Source organism: Berghia stephanieae, chromosome 10, assembly GCF_034508935.2.
Source record: "Berghia stephanieae isolate SIO BIC M18660-M18661 chromosome 10, UCSD_Bste_1.3, whole genome shotgun sequence".
Classification (NCBI taxonomy): domain Eukaryota; kingdom Metazoa; phylum Mollusca; class Gastropoda; order Nudibranchia; family Aeolidiidae; genus Berghia; species Berghia stephanieae.
Genome location: NC_088369.1, coordinates 13,534,251 through 13,551,750, shown reverse-complemented (window position 1 = coordinate 13,551,750; position 17,500 = coordinate 13,534,251). Strand labels below are relative to the sequence as shown.

The 17,500-nt window shown below is 34.4% G+C and overlaps 2 protein-coding genes across 3 annotated transcripts in view; one reads left to right on the top strand and one right to left on the bottom strand.

The window, feature by feature from the left end:
* LOC144980551 (solute carrier family 22 member 4-like) overlaps window positions 1–76 on the bottom strand; it is a 46,783-nt gene extending 46,707 nt beyond the window's left edge. The window contains exon 1 of the mRNA XM_078928225.1: window positions 9–76. The gene's annotated coding sequence lies outside the window, so the exon portion shown is untranslated. The remainder of the gene's footprint in view (window positions 1–8) is intronic.
* A 4,229-nt stretch (window positions 77–4,305) lies between these two features.
* The window catches only part of LOC144980550 (uncharacterized), a 31,512-nt gene continuing 18,317 nt past the window's right edge, over window positions 4,306–17,500 (top strand). For both annotated transcript variants that reach the window (XM_078928215.1, XM_078928217.1), the window contains exon 1: window positions 4,306–4,556. The gene's annotated coding sequence lies outside the window, so the exon portion shown is untranslated. The remainder of the gene's footprint in view (window positions 4,557–17,500) is intronic.

Below are 17,500 nucleotides of genomic sequence, written 5' to 3'. Positions count from 1 at the left end.
GCACACACAAAAAATTATGCAAATTACTCGTCCTAAAAATTGCAAGCATGTGCAATCAAAGATTGAAAGATAAAATGATAAAATTCAGCTCGTGCTTAGATCAAAAGTAAAAAGTGACTCATTGTGTAAAGATTTGAAGAATGATTTGACATGCTATGTGCGTCACACAAGGATACATACAAACATAATATAATAGGGAATGAAATTAGCGGAAGAGTGGCGTTCCTTGATTGGACGTCACCTTACAGAGAAAACGTCAACATGGTTTTGCGCATGCGTCTCTCTCGTCCTCGCTTTCGGTGAAGTGTCTCATGCCGCGAGGATGAGAGACGCATGCGCAAAACCAGCGGCGTGGCGTATTGACGGCATATGGTGGTGCCATGATTAGAAAAAAAATTCTAATACAGTGAACACGGTTAAGAGGAGAGAGCACGACATATTAAAAACTCTCTTTTATGGAAGGGTGGGGGAGGGTCGATGGTTTCTACGAGTGGACAAAACTCACAAAAACAAATAATTCATGAAAACAACAAGCCACAACACTGAGATACAAGTCCCGTATGAAAAGGTCTTTGTAATTATTCTTTGTCCACCATTTAAAGGATTGGATTTGGTAGATAATGCAATCAATATGTTATAAATGTAAATCAAAAGAGGAAAAAAAACCTATGACAGAAATTACTTACTTTTAGTACTTGTAAAAAAAATCTGTACTGCGATGTTTCATCTCTGCAAATCTTTTTATAATGTGTTTATTGAAATCTGGAATGGCATCTATTTCAGCTTTGTGAATTGACAGAATCATTAATGAATTTAACCGCTCCTGTTTCATTGAATTTCGCAACAAAAAAATTTCACTCTTTGAAGGGTGCTAAATCAAAATCAGTTGGTTGGTGAGGAACTAGTCTTTTTATTTCTAATTTGTCATCTAGTGTCAATCACCCAAACGGTCGGTGAAGTAAAGAGTCAACTTGATTCATTGCAATTCATTGTTTAACAAAACAAAACTTTAAAGTATATCTCAAATAATGGAAATCAGTGGAATACGATTAATGATTGCACAAATAAAAGGTAGATTCAGATCTTAAAGCATCACAAAGAAAAAATCACTCCACTTAAGTACTTAAAAATCTAAAAACACACCAAAAGTATAACTGTTGACAGTCTTCGCTTTCTTTCTCTGACTGACACAAATACACACGCACAAACACACACATACACACACACATAGACACAAATAAACACCCATACACACGTAACCATCAACTCGGCACTACAAGCAAGATTAATGTTGGTAAATTCGTCCACAATGCTTCGTTGCAAAGAATTACTTTATTCAATAATCGTGAAAAAGAGGTGGGGGGTTTGATATGTCATATTTTAAAGTTTTATGTTGTCTTTCTTTGCTGCTTACAAATAAACTTGACAATGATCAGTGTTTTAGACAGTTAATGTAATATTTTGGATGGCCGAAGTTACCCTACATTGGCAATTGCCTAAAATAAACGTTTTTGAACTTTGAACCTAATTTGGCGCATCCCCCCAGTCCAACGGTGGAGCTCTCAGATCCTGGCACAAGTCGAGGGGTTTTCCGCTATTTGAAGCTGTCGCGATACTAATGGATATAGCATTAATTGGAGCTCGGATTGCTTTGCACCACGGTGTTTGATTTAGTCACTACTACGCGGAGTGATGTCACCAACACACGAGTCGGCGCAGTGCGTGACTCGGAATCTTGAATAGAGTGGAGACTAAAAAGGCAGTATGTTGTTGGCGAGTTGGCGAAAGACAGTGGAGTTAAAATCTCTGTTTTATTTTTAATTAAATTATGCTGTTAATGTTTTTTAAAAAGATTGGTGCGGTGCCTGGCACCATTCGATCCAATGGCCCCACGCCACTGCGCAAAACCATGTTGACGTTCTCTCTCTCTAATAACTTCTCCGCCGGTGACGTCCAATCAAGGGACGCTACTCTTCCGCTAATCTCATTCCCTATACATTATAATAATCAGGACACATGTTCAGTAAGAGCTTTAAATTTAATTTCTAAAATGGAATGAAATTCATGGCAAATGTTTGTTAACTTAGCATTCTGCTAGGGCTAGGAACATACCAATTAACATATTATGATTTGGTTTATTTCTACTTAATATTCACAATGTGTTGCTTGGTCTCTGCTCTGCAGCAACTTGCTAATCAAACAATAAAAATTGTATTGCCTTTGCAGACCTCAATCGACTCAGTCGACTGCGCATGAGCAGTGTAAGAATTAAATAAACACTTTCTTGTTTAATCGGACAGAGAAGATTTAGTATCGACGTTCACATACTTGCAGGTCTGATAACTGGACGCAATTATGGATGGGCTTGTTTTAACATTGTTGTAATGGACAATAAAGTATTTTGCGTTGGTTTGAGGGTATTTCCATTACAACAATGAGTTCATAACCATTTTAGTTATCAGTCCTGCAAATAGGTACGCGTTGGTTGGTATTTTAAAAAACTCTTAAGCTATACAATATCATAATATAATGTCAGTTTTTCTTCACCTGTATGTTTTGATTACAACAAACCTGTTCTTCCAATGATAAAACTGATATTGTTTTGACTTTTCCCAAGTCAGGTCCCAAGGTGGTCAAAACTAATTTGCCGATCTGACCTAATTATTTTAGCAGAAAAGAGCATTAGTTGTTTTTGAGGGGAGGTGGATAACCGTAGTTTTAAAACAAAAGAAAACATTTTTTTATATAAAAATGATAAGGCGGCCTGTGGTATCTTGGTTCATTGGTAGCCCCCATAACCCACCCTCACCGCCCTGTCCCACGTCCATCTCGCCTCGCGTCGGCAAAAAGAAAAAGGGAGCCGCCTGTGATGACGCACAACCTTCGTAATGTAGGTACCTATCACGGCTAGTGTAACAGCGAGATGCGAGAGTGTTAACGAAAAGTAGCATATGCTAAAAATTTATGATGAAAAGCAGTATCTGCTAAATTTGGAAAATATAGGGCAGCACAAAGCAACGTCGCGCAATAGACCGATCGCAAGTGATGTATGTATGTGTATATGCATACACACATATATATGTATATTGTATATGTATAATATATAATATGTTATATATATTATATATATATATATATATATATATATATATTATTTTAATATTTACCACAATGTTGGAGTCATATACATATACATACATACATATATATGTATATGCATACACACATATATATGTATATTGTATATGTATATATATATATATATATATATATATATATATATATATATATTATTTTAATATTTCTCACAATGTTGGAGTCATATACATATACATACATACATATATATATATATATATATATATATATATATATATATTATTTTAATATTTACCACAGTGTTGGAGTCAGTCTACATCGATGTTTCAGGCCTAATCAGCCATCGTCAGGACTGTGTGTTACATGAGTTTGGTTTGTTGTCTGTTATTGTTTGTTGAAGACTCCATTGCTAAATGTCGAGCACTATCCGTACCATATTTGTATCAAACACGATTCAATATATATATATATATATATATATATATATATATATATATATATATATATATTATATATTGTATTTTCTCTTCAGGCCGCGGACGGTACGTGGTGACAAATCTTCTATAGCATTAAAACCCGCCCACTCTCGATCCTTCAACCTGTCATGATTTCACCCATAAAGAAATTTAATCAAGTGATTTTGTTTTATGGACCTCTTAAATTTACCAATTTTTCAGGTCGAAAAATTTGTTGCAATTAAACGCAGTTTGTTTCAATTAACCAGTGAATTGTATATAGAATTAATTCCATTTTTGGGAAATGTTACGATTAACCGAAAGTCGCGATTATCAGAGTTGCGATTATCCGGAGTAGACTGTAGTATTTATGGATAGAAAGTAACCCCCAAGTTTCATATTTATTTTGTGGTTATAAATTCAATTTCCTGCCCCTAGTTCATCCAGACATAATAATACCGCTTTCAGACAATGGGCACATATACACACATAACTACATACACTCACACACACACACTCACACACACACACACACACACACACACACACACACATCTTCCGAAATTACCGGTAGGTCGGTCGGCCGGTATTTCAACACCATTTTCTTCGTTTTAAACTTGGCAGTTTTATTTAGTGCTTGAGAAACAAACGAAAAGTGTGTTTTCAGTTTCCAGGTAACGAGAGTGAGAGAGGAAGGAGTCTGCTGGTGCGATGATGCTCAGCTCAGATAGGAGTACCTAAGTGGTTTAGAATGAGAGTTTCAACAAGTTCATCCATTCTTTCTCTCCATATTATTATTACTACTACTATTATTCCCAAAGAATTCCACTGGTCTGGACCGAGTGTTATTTAATGTATTTTGGGCGACTTATCAAAAAATTTCTTTGGGATTATCAACGTTGTTTTGTTTTAATTGTTTGTGCACACAGCATTCCCTGTTTATTACTCCTTGACGTTCATTTAATGGTCTTATTGTGTTGAAACGCTTGCCAGCTGAGTCAAGTGAGTGTTGTTTGTTTGTTTGTTTTCTTCTTCTTCCTATTTTTTTTTTAATTTATTCATCTGTTCATATATATATATATATATATATATATATATAATATATATATATATATATATATTATATGTATATACAGCCTATATATATATATATATATATATATATATATATATATATATATATATATATATATATCTTATATATATGTATGTATATATATATATATATATATATATATATATATATATATATATATTAATTTATTGAATTATTGATTGAATTATTTATTTATTTATTTATTTGTTTATTTATTGATATCGTTTTTGTTTTGTTTTTGTGTTTGCTTTGTTTCTTTTTTGTTTGTTTTGGGTTTTTTTTATTGATTTTACCTGTTTTGATCAGTTGATTGGAAATTCTTTGTTAATGTATGAGTTATATTGGCATTTACCCAAAAGTAATATATATAAACATATTGATAAACCTAAGGGGAGGTCCCGATGGCTCAATTGGTAGAGCACTCGCTTCATGCGCAAGATCGATCCCCCCCCCCCCCGGGTGCAGTCGAGAATTTTCTTGACCCCCTGTCCACCCAGCAGTGAATAGGTAACTCGCCGACTCTGTTAGATTTAGGGAAAAGTACTTTGCAATAGAATAGCGTCCTATCCAAAGGATAGCAAGCAATTTCTAGTGTCCGTTTCACGCTATAGGAACCGGGATAAACTCCGGCACCATGGGCCCAATGGCTCTGAAGGACTACTTGTTTTGAATAAACCTATATAATTTATATTAATATAACAGGTTAGTAAATCAGTCATTATTCGTGAGATTTCTGTTTGTGCCCGTCTACTACTCATTGGTTAAACTAACACAATAGACTCCTAGTAGAAGAGAACATAACCACGCCCCTCGGACAGTTGTCCGATTGTAAGCAATAGTAATTAATGCTAAACTAACGAACTGCAGGGTATTACAGGGTATATTGTGCGGCTATGTGGTCTAGTGGTATGACACTCGCTTTCGGATCGGAAGGTCCTGGGTTCGAGCCTCGCTCGACGCATAGTTGAGTCCTTGGAAAAGACTCTTTACTCACATTCTCTCACCGTACTCAGGTGTAAAATGAGTACCTGGCCGTTAACAGCGTTGCCTTTGTCCGAAAAATTGTAATATCGCCTAACAGGCGTCATGTCTCGTCCTACATGTTAAATGTTGCTGTTGACCAGGGACCCCTTGTAAAGCGCTTTGAGCACGTTAAGTGGATATTGCGCTATATAAAAGCTCAATTACCATCGATGGTTTGCGTTTACGTAAGATACTCTCTAGTTTTCCTAATCAATCGTACGGTCTCATAACACTACGTTTAACGTTTAACGTTTGTAGCCTGATTGAGCGAATCTAGTGAGAACTAATCACAAAACTATCGGTCGAAAAACAATAACAAAGAGCAGAGTGATGTCATCTTCCTTCATTCTATTATATTATGTCAATAATCAGCTATATTTGTCCGAGCGGGCTTGAGGGCGTGTCACAATTCACGCGTTTTGATTGGTCAAAAATCTAATTGAGAAGGTGATTATAAGCCCTGCTAATTCAAAACTAGACAAAAATGATACAATATGAAAAACACTATTTTATTTCTTGTAAATATCTGAACAAAAGGTGATTTTTTAGGATGTGTTTTCTTGATATGTTTCTTTCTTACTTTGTCTGGCACCTTTTATACACTCTTGTTCAGATCTTTATCTTACACCGGTGCCTGCTCAATAGTTTGTCAATTTGAAATTTTGAAAAACAACATAATTACACCCCCTTTCGTAATGATAAAGAGCGATTGCTAGGTTCCTTTATAGCCCCATAAATACACGCTTGTATATTGTCACAGGAACAACGACGGTGCTACTTTTTTTAAAACTTGAACTTTCGTGACACATTGCAGACCACAAACTAAGGGAAATAATCGATTATTACTTACTTTTGGCCTTGGAAGAACTATCTCCGAGGTTACAAAATAATCAATATTAATTTATTGTCAACAATGGTCAGACGAAGTTGTAACAGTAAGGTCGTGGGTTCGAGCCTCCCTCGTCGCGAAGTTTTTATTCTCTATTGTCTTCTGGCACTTTCTGCTCACTTCATTTCCTGTTATTATCAACATACGGGTCTGCTCCATTCACTTTTCTGAGTTTATTGTCTGATTAAAATAATTTAGTGAGAACTACTTATAAAAACTGCTGACCAAAAACCACAACAAAGACCTATGTGACGTCAAATTCTTTCTGTCTATAGATAGTTCGAAGATGACGTCATTCAGGTCTTTGTTATTGTATTTTGCCATCCGCGTTTATGAATAATGCTCACTGAACTGTATTAACCCGACTATAATCGTTCATGGATACACACAGTTTTGTGTGTTGGTCCGTTATACTTCCGGATGGCAATGTTATGATCGTTGGTCGTCGGTTCACGGTTATCGGTTGATATCAGGGGCAGAATTGATGCTATGCGATTAGGTAAAATACTCACAACATCTGCCAGCCAAATATGACCTACCAACACACAAAACGTCCTATTTAAGGATATCATATTTTGTTGCGACTAGTGATATAACATTAGCCTTTGAATCGGTAGCTTCCGGGTTCGAGTCCCGTTCTGAACGGCGCAAAGTTGAGTCCCTAGAAAAGGCCCTGAACTCACATTCTCTCTCGAATCAAAATTTTACAATCGCCATACAGGCTGGGGACCCCTTGTCAAGCTGTTTGAGCACGTTTATATTAGTGGATGTTGTGCAATATAAATCTCAAGTTTTTGTTTTGTTTTTGTTTTTTGTTTTGTTTTTTGTTTTTTGGAGGGGTTTTGTATTGGTTCATTTTCTGTTCTTGTTATTTTTTTATTTTTTTTATGCTTTTGTTAATGTGTATGTTTGTACGAATGTTAATCAAATAACATGAGACAGGCTGCAATGGAATTTTCTGGGTAGGGATATAACATTGATGTTTTACACACGAAGCAACAGCCTCTCTCTCTCTCTCTCTCTCTCTCTCTCTCTCTCTCTCTCTCTCTCTCTCTATCTCTCTCTCTCTCCTCTCTCTCCATATATATATATATATATATATATATATATATATGTGTGTGTGTGTATGTGTGTGTTTGTGCGTTTGTGTGTGTGTGTGTGTGTGTGTGTGGTTGAGATGAGTTAGCTAAAACCACATAGAGTGCTCGACAGCTTCTTGGAGCGAATTATTTTCTTATTTATAAAAAATTATTTCGTAAATATACACACAACTATATATATATATATATATATATATATATATATATATATATATATATATATATATATATATATAGTTCCCCCCTTTCCCCTTTTATTTTCAGGTGTATTCGGGAACGCCAATTCTCGTGTTATTATTTATGTATTTATGCAATGGCTCGTCACTCATGTGTTGATTTCTCATTGACATTTCAATGTTATTTACCTTACCGCATGTGGTATGTGAGCTATATCAGTGCAATCTCCATGTTTTACAATAACCAGCTAATTGACTAACAATGGAAAATCACGTACTGCGGCTATTAGGTCTAGTGGTATGACACTCGCTTTCGGATCGGAAGGTCCTGGGTTCGAGCCTCGCGCTCGCCCATAGTTGAGTCCTTGGAAAAGGCTCTTTACTCACATTCTCTCACAGTACTCAGGTGTAAAATGAGTACCTGGCCGTTAACAGCGTTGTCTTTGTCCGAAAAATTGTAATATCGCCTAACAGGCGGCATGTCCCGTCCTACATGTTAAATGTTGCTGTTGATCAGGGACCCCTTGTAAAGCGCGTTGAGCACATTTAGTGGATATTGCGCTATATAAAGCTCAATTATAAAAAAAGCTCAATACTGTATTAAAATGTTTGGCCAGAAAACTCTTTCTTCAAATATTGATCGATTTAGAAGACTTTCAAGCCTGGGATTTCAGTGCGCTTGAACTTTAAACTTGACCTTTTTTATAGCGCAATATGCACTTAATGTGCTCAAAGCGCTTTACAATCATGGGTCCCAGACCAACAGAAACATATAACATGTAGAACGAGACATGACGCCTGTTAGGCGATATTTTACACCTGAGTACCGTCAGAGAATGTGAGTAAAGATCCTTTTACAAGGACTCAACTATGCGCCGAGCGAGGAGCGAATTCAGGACCTTCCAATCCAAAAGCGAGTATCATACCACTAGACCACGTAAACGCACATTTATTTGCAGGTCTGATAACCCTATTCATTATGGGCTCATTGTTATAATGGATCTCACAAAAAATGACGCAAAATATTGTCCATTACAGCAAGGTTAACTCTCTCCTTACCACCCATTTTCAGAGTTTCCCCCAAAACGTCACGCCCACCCAACACAAAAATAGAATTTTCTTACTCAAACAGAAATCCAACAAGTACATTCTATACACAACAATGTTCATCAAAGTGAGCTCTTTAATACATGTGTCAAGTGTTTATAGCAATAACAACAAAAAATTCTTTGAATTTTGTGATATGCAAAAGAAATCAGAATGAGAGAATTGCTGGTTGCATCGTAACGAATGTGACGGTTTTTCTATGGTTGGTAAGGAGAGGGTTAACACTCAATCCTAGAGATTTTTGCTACTTTTCAAAATTGGAAAAAAATGTATTAAAATAAGCATGAGTGCATAGATAGTTTTATTCAACTACCATTAACATGTAAAAACTAATAACATTAGCTTTGAGATAATGTGTTTCCCCCTTTATTATTTGTCTAAGAAAAATGTAACAAATAGTATGGTGTAAAAGTAACTCATGTAAACTACGGATATAGTCGGTGTTAGGGTTGAGAGAGTTAAACTAGGCGCAAAATTACCTCCGGGTGTCAGACTTGCATATAGTATGTTCATGTCGGTTAAACATCATGCATATTGTAACAATATAATCATGCGTCTTGTTTGTATTAAGAATACCTATATATATATATATATATATATATATATATATATATATATATATATATATAATACCTATATATATATATATATATATATATAAATATATATAATATATATATATATAATATATGACTTATGGAACAGCAACAAAGAAGTCGATGTATTGTTTTTTGTGCCCGAAACGTGTTAAAAGCTTTTTTTATGCTCCTGTGGATGCAACAGAATTCAAAGAATCAGAGCACATGAAGATCAAAAGCTCCCTAAGTGGTAAGGGCACTTGGTGACCTCACCTTTGGAACCTACGTGTTTTGTAGCAGGTTTTATCATGAGAACTGTCATTGTGTCGTCACCTATTTATATTGTATTATTGATTATTTATTTTATATTATTATATTATTATTTATTATTATATTATTATTATTATTATTATTATTTTATTATTATTATTATTATTATTTATTATTATTATTATTATTATTATTATTATTATTATTATTATTATTATTATTATTATTATTATTATTATTTATTATTATTATTATTATTATTATTTTTTTTTCTTTTTTTCTTTCTTTTTTTTCTTCTTCTTTTTTCTTCTCTTCTTCCTTTTTCTTCTTCTTCTTTCCTCTCTCTTCTTCTTCTTCTTCCTCTTCTTCTTTTCTTCTTCTTTCTTCTCTTTTCTTCTTCTTCTCATCCTCTTCTTTTTTCTTTTTCCTATCTTCTTTTCTTCTTCTTCTTTCTCTCATCTTCTTCTTCTTCTTCTTCTTCTTCTTCTTCTTCTTCTTCTTCTTCTTCTTCTTCTTTTTGGTCTCTTTTTTTCAGATTTCTTCTTCCTCCTTTCCTCTCATCTTCTTCTTCTCCTCTTTCTCCTCCTCCCCCTCATTCCTCTTCTTCTTCTTCTTCTTCTTCTTCTTCTTCTTCTTCTTCTTCTTCTTCTTCTTTTTCTTCTTCTTCTTCTTCTTCTTCTCCTCCTCCTTCTTCTTCTTCGAGCAATATCACTATTCTTCCACAAGCGTCAATCAGCCTCAACGTGCAGTAATTTCTTCTACGTAAATTTAACTACGTAACCCTTCCTAACCAAAAGCAAGGAATCATGACTGTTCATTACTACAACTATTAAGTAATTTGACCAAACGATGTAACGTTACATAATTTTGTTATAAGATGTAACGTTACATAACTTTGTTATAAGATACTAGAGCCTTCACAACCAATTTAGTGCCTTGTAACAGAAGAGAGAAATGAAATTAGACATGGTAGGAAAGGAGACACCCAGGATAATAGAAGAATACTGGGTAGTGTAAATGTTGCTGCTCGAAGCTCGAAGAAATAAATAATAACGTGAAGTTGAATGTAAGCTTCAATTTAATTTAAAAAAACAGATCAAATGAACGTTTCGGGTTTCCCCTTTATCAACAAAACAGGATGATTGAAACACCACAGATGAATGAGATGATGTGGTAGTGGCGTAGTTAACGATCTGTTTTTGTAATTAAATTGAAGCTTACATTCAACTTCACGTTATTATTTATTAGGATAATAGAAGGGAGATTGGGGGGTGGGGGGGGTGAGAAGAGAAGCAAGATGAGGAAGAAGAAGAGGGAAGAGGAGGAGGATGATGAGCAGGTAGAGGAGGAGAAGAGGAGAGAGAGAGAGAGAGAGAGAGAGAGGGGGGGGGAAGGGGGGAGAGATTGTGGTCAATTAGAATAAATGAAGCTTGGTAGAAATTAATGAGAATTGAAAGAAAAAACGAAATTAGATATTTTTATTTTAGTCATGGACAATACCTTAGCTGTAAAATATTATTAAAAATGTGCGTTTCACGGGATTTTTTTTTTCAAATGTTTTCATGATAGCAACAAAAAAACTGCATCTGTATTTTTCAAGATAGTTATTTGAACCAAAACTTAAGAAATTGTTTTTGTTTGTTTTTGTTTTGCTTTGTTTTTCTTTTCCTTTTTTTTCTCTTTTTTTTTTGCCTTGATTTTCTTGGGGTGGAAGGGGGGAGGGGGGGAGACTTTTCTTTGATTATTTGATTTTGTTTTAAGCATTTTGCTTTTGATTTTGTTACTTGTTTTTTTTTTTTTATTTGTATGTTTTTTCAGTCTGTTTTTGTTTGTCTTTTTATCAACACAACAATGATGCAATTGAAATTGTCGGGGGGTTTGTGTTAAATCTGCACCTATAAACAAATAAATTATGGGGAAGTTTAGTTTTTAAAATAAATGCAATCTCAATATTAAAGAGTTACTCATTTTTTTAATTTTTTTTTTAACTTTCGACTCTAATTGGATTCAGTAGTCTGATGTCACGCCGCCCGGCAACGGAGGCCATCTTGGTTCTAAACAAAGAAAACCATTACTTTTTATTCTTCATGCTGGCTAGAACTTTTCATATGCCTTGTGATCAGAATGTGTAAAAGTCAAAACATGAACAAATGTATGGTTTTTTTTTTCCTCTGGATACGCTTTTATGCTCGCCGGAGAAATATTTCATACGGGCGTCCGCCATTGTTCCGATAGTTTAGAGCCAGTGTTACTAAGTTACCATGATTCATTAGGAAGGAAGTGACGTTACGACTGTTGAAGAGTATTGGACTAAAATAAGATTCATAGATATCCCAAACCCTTGAAACACAAGTAAAAACAACATATTCTCTACATGTCATGTGATGATGGTTTTGACCCGACTTGCAATTTTATTTATTTTTTATTTTAACTTTCGACTCTAATTGGACTAAAATAAGATTCATAGATATCCCAAAGATATGGTTTTCACCCAACGTGCATTTATTTTGCAGGTCTGAAGACCCAATTTCTTATAGTTTTTTGTTGTTTGTTTGTTTTTTTGTTGTTTTTTTTTTTGTTTGTTTTTTTTTTTTTTTGTTTTTTTTTTTGTTGCAATAGAAATACTTTCAAACCAACGCAAAATAGTGTCCATTGCCAACAATGCTAAATCAGGGAATGGAATCACGTCTACTAACCGGTAATCAGAAGGTCTGACGTTCGAAACCCAGTTGAGGTTGGCTGTTTGTTTTTGTCTTTTGTTTTGTTTTTTTGACCGATTTTGTCTTGTATTTTTCTTTCTTGCTTTGTCTGGCACCTTTCATACACACTTGTTCAGATTATATTTACTAAATCAGGCCTCTGTTATTAGACCTGCGAATATGTGAACCTCGTTCTGACCCCATCAACCTCGATTCATTATTAATTCAACATGTCATCAGGACAGATAAATAAACAAATTCTAGATTTCCATTATAGATATATCATATTATACCTTGATCCCGTTCCAAAAATACATCTGATGGTTTACGTCAACAGGTGAGATAATAATAATGGGGATGGATGGAGTCAAAATTAAGTGTAAATCCAGAGGTAGGGCGGGTGGAAAAGTAGGAATGCGTCCAGTTGTATCGTGTGGAATGTTACGATCGTTAAGTAAGATTTTGAATTTTAAGCAGTTCTTGTTGAGATAATAATAATGAGGATGGAATCAAAATTAAGTGTAAATCCAGAGGTAGGGCGGGCGGAAAAGTAGTAATGCGTCCAGTTGTATCGAGTGAACGTTACGATCGTTAAGCTAGAATGTGAGTTCCAAGCAGCTTTTGAGTCAGGGAAATAAAGGCTGGGATTTGTAAGGTATTTCATTTTAACTTTTTCCGTACCACCCATCGGAACATCGTCACATTCGTTACAACACAGCCACCACAAAATTAAAATAATATTTTTGTTATAGAAGGAACGAAATTGTCGTCACTCGATACCTTTTGTGTGCGAAACAAAGACCATACCTCTGTACCACGCCCCCCCCCCCCCCCCCCCACCCCTCGTACTTTATAATAATAAATCGGTGGACTTGAAAAACATAAACATTTTAGATATTCTGAAACTCCTGATTTCACAGTATAAGAAGTATGTGAGTCAATTGTGGTTCTTGCTGGTGCTTCTACATGTTTTTTGTTGTTTTTTTTTACTGGCGAAAATAAAAATAATACAATGTTTATGTCAAACGACAACAGCTCGCGTTATGCCTAACTTTATCGTTTCCAGATATATATCGATATAGCGGGTTCCGGTGAAAATGGAAAGTCTTTCACAAAGGGTTTTGCACCCGAAACGTCTGTTGTTTGTATCAATCCTTACATTCGAAGCTTTTCCATTTTCACATATTAGTATTGTTACGATCGAAGGGATTTAGACACCCCCCCCCCCCCATCGCCCTCTAATGATAACGGGGTTCTACTGTACTTACTCATCTCTTCACCTTCCTGTATAAAAAAAGGTTGTCTGGAAAAGACAGGGAAATAGAAAATTTGAAAAAGTCAAGGCATTTTCTGTTTATTAAGGTTTTGATGAACCGATTTTTATCTTAACGATATATTGTGCATGTTTATGTCAAATGAAATGCTTATTATTATTATTATTATTATTATTATTATTATTATTATTATTTATTATTATTATTATTATTATTATTATTATTATTTTATCATAACGATATATATCTGCATGTTTATGTCAAATAAAATGTTTATTTCCATTTCGATGATATAAAACGATAAGGATAGGATATAATGTGTGTATGATTTGCACAGACAGACAAGTTGGAGAATCTGTTAAAACGATACGTCTAGACTGGCATGGTCTAATTAATAGGATTCAATAGTCTGATGTCACGTCGCCCAGCATCGGCGAGAAGCGTGGTTCTAAACAAAACAAAATTGGTACTTTTTATTCTTCATGCTGTCTAGAGCTTTTCATATTATGTCATGTGATCAGAATGTATAAAAGTCAAAACATAATCATATTTTTAATGTTTTTCTTTTCTGGATGCACTTTTATGCTCGTCAGAGAAATATTTCATAAGAGCGTCCGCCATTGTTCCGATAGTTTAGAGTCAGTTACTAAGTTACTATGCGTCATTACGGGAGAAGTGACGTCATGACTGTTGAAGCGTATTATGAGCACTCAAGAGCTCACTCGACTACATTTATGAAATAAATATGTGATATATATATATATATATATACATATATAATATATATATATATATTTATATATATATTTATATATATATATATATATATATATATATATATATATATATATATATAATATATATATATATATATTTATATACCCAACTCACTTCCCAGTCCCCAGAATTTACAAATTACTTTTTTTAAAAGAACAAATTCTGAGTAGTTTCAGATGATATGAATAAAAGGATGAATTTTAATTAAATGAGTTTTCTTATAGATAGAACGAAGTTGACGTCACTCATGTCTTTGTTGTTGTTTTTTTTTTTTGTTTGTTTGTTTGTTGTTTTGTTGTTTTTTTTTTGGGGGGGAGGTTGTTTGGGGTTTTTTTTTTTTGTTGTCTTTTTTTTTGTTTTTTGTTTTTGTTTTTTTTTTTGGGGGGGGGGGGTTGGGGTTTTTTTTGCCATCTACGTTTATGAGTTATTCTCACTTAATGTATTATCCAAATTATAGAAGTTCATGGTTACACATAGTTCTGTGTGTTAGTTATTACTTGCGGATGACAATGTTGTGAGCTTCTTAGCCAGGCACATACTATCTATAGATAGTTCGAAGTTGACGTCACTCAGGTCTTTGTTATTGTTTTTTTCTATCCGCGTTTATGAGTAATTCTCACTAAACTGTATTAACCTAACTATAAACGATCATGGTTACACAAAGTTTTGTGTGTCCGTTCGTATTACTTCCGGATGGCAATGTTTTGAGCTTCTTCGCCACGCGAATACTATCTATAGATAGTATGCGCTTGGCTAAGAAGCTCATAACATTGCCATCCGGAAGTATAACGGACCAACACACAAACTCTGTGTAAGCATGAACTTTTATAGTCTGGTTAATACAGTTTAGTGAGAACAACCCACAAACGCGGATGGCAAAAACAATAACAAAGGCCTGAGTGACGTCATCTTCGAACTATCTATAATAATATATGAATAGTGATCACAGTTACAAATGAATAAATGATAGTTACATAACCTTTGTGATCGTGATGAAATAATGATAATGACGTTGTGTTCGGACAGTCCGACTCCTGACACTTCCAATAGATAGTTCGAAGATGACGTCACTCAGGCCTTTGTTATTGTTTTTGCCATCCGCGTTTGTGAGTTGTTCTCACTAAACTGTATAAACCAGACTATAAAAGTTCATGGTTACACAGATTTTGTGTTTTGGTCCGTTATACTTCCGGATGGCAATGTTGTGAACTCCTTGGCCAAGCGCATTCTATCTATAGATAGTTCGAAGATGACGTCACTCAGGTCTTGGTTATTGTTTTTTTGCCATCCGCGTTTATGAGTAATGCTCACTGAACTGTTTTAACACGACTATAAACGTTCATGGATACACACAGTTTTGTGTGTTGGTCCCTTATACCTCCGGATGGCAATGTTATGAGCTTCTTAGCCAAGCCCATACTATCTATATGAGATAAGTTTCAAAGTTTCAAAGTTTATTTAATCTTATTAGGCTTTCGCCAATAATTCAAACAATTCGATGACAACATACATGAAAGTGAGAAAAAAAAGGTCAATGAAACCAACAAATAAAATGATACCAATAATAACCACAAAAATACATCAACTGTAATACCACCACCAATAATAATAATAATAATAATAATAATAATAATAATAATAATAATAATAATAATAATAATAATAATAATAATAATAATAATAATAATAATAATAATAATGATAATAATAACAATGATAATAATAATAATAATGATAATAATAATAAGAAGAAGAAGAAAAAGAAGAAGAAGAAGAAGAAGAAGAAGAAGAAGAAGAAGAAGAAGAAGAAGAAGAAGAAGAAGAAGAAGAAGAATAACAATTTAATAATAGGTGTTCCCGACAAGCCCAGGCTTGATAAATTCTTGACCATAAGGTAGTGCGGTTATGTGGTCTAGTGGTATGACACTCGCTTTCGGATCGGAAGGTCCCGGGTTCGAGCCCCACTCGGCGCATAGTTGAGTCCTTGAAAAAGACTCTTTACTCACTTTTCTCTCACCGTACTCAGGTGTAAAATGAGTACCTGGCCGTCAACAGCGTTGTTTCTGTCGGAAATAGTGTAATATCGCCGAACAGGCGTCATGTCTCGTTCTACATGTTACGTGTTGCTGCTGGTCAGGGCGATAAAGCGATTTGAGCACATTTAATGGATATTGCGCTATATAAAAGCTCTAGTTTTTTGTTTTTTTTTTTTTTTTTTTTTTTTTTTGTTTGTTTTGTGGTTTTTTTGGAGGGGTTTTTTTTTTTTTTTTTTTTTGGTTTTTAGTTTGATGGCAAAGATAGCTCCGGCGTCTTGATGGCGGAGTTCAAAAATTAATAATGAAGTGCTCCATAAATTCCTGATAGTAAGATATAAATCTCGAAAACTTGAATGATACGAAGGAGGGCAACACAACGGCCGTCAAGGCCTAAGCTTTTGACAGAAGTGAATTATGAAGATTAGATAAATCCGTTTTTTAGTGAGTGGCTACGTGACAAAAAATTGAAAGAAAAGTATTCACTAATTTGAAATGAATTCCAAGAGAAGGTTATTTAAGGAATGATTATCTAATATTAGAAAGTGAAGAGTTTTCTAAGCCTACAGAAATATACAGCTGAGTGAGGTGAACTCCATTCTTATGTTTTATTACTAAAAAACAAAAGATTTAGAAAAATAAATGTGAATCATTGTTATAAAATAAATAAAAACAAAATTCCCTTTAGTCATCCTAAACGGGAAATTTGTCTCTAGAGTCTATTTCAAGGGAAGACTGGTATAACCCAGGCGTGAGCCGCAGTGCAGCGCGCAAATTGTTATATGACATAGACTAAACCTATAAATGAATCTCTCATTCCATTGCACAGATAGATGAGTTGGTGGAAACGATGAGTCTAGACTAAACCGATGGATTCATCATTTTATCCACCAAATAGTTTTTATCATGTGACCCACCATCACG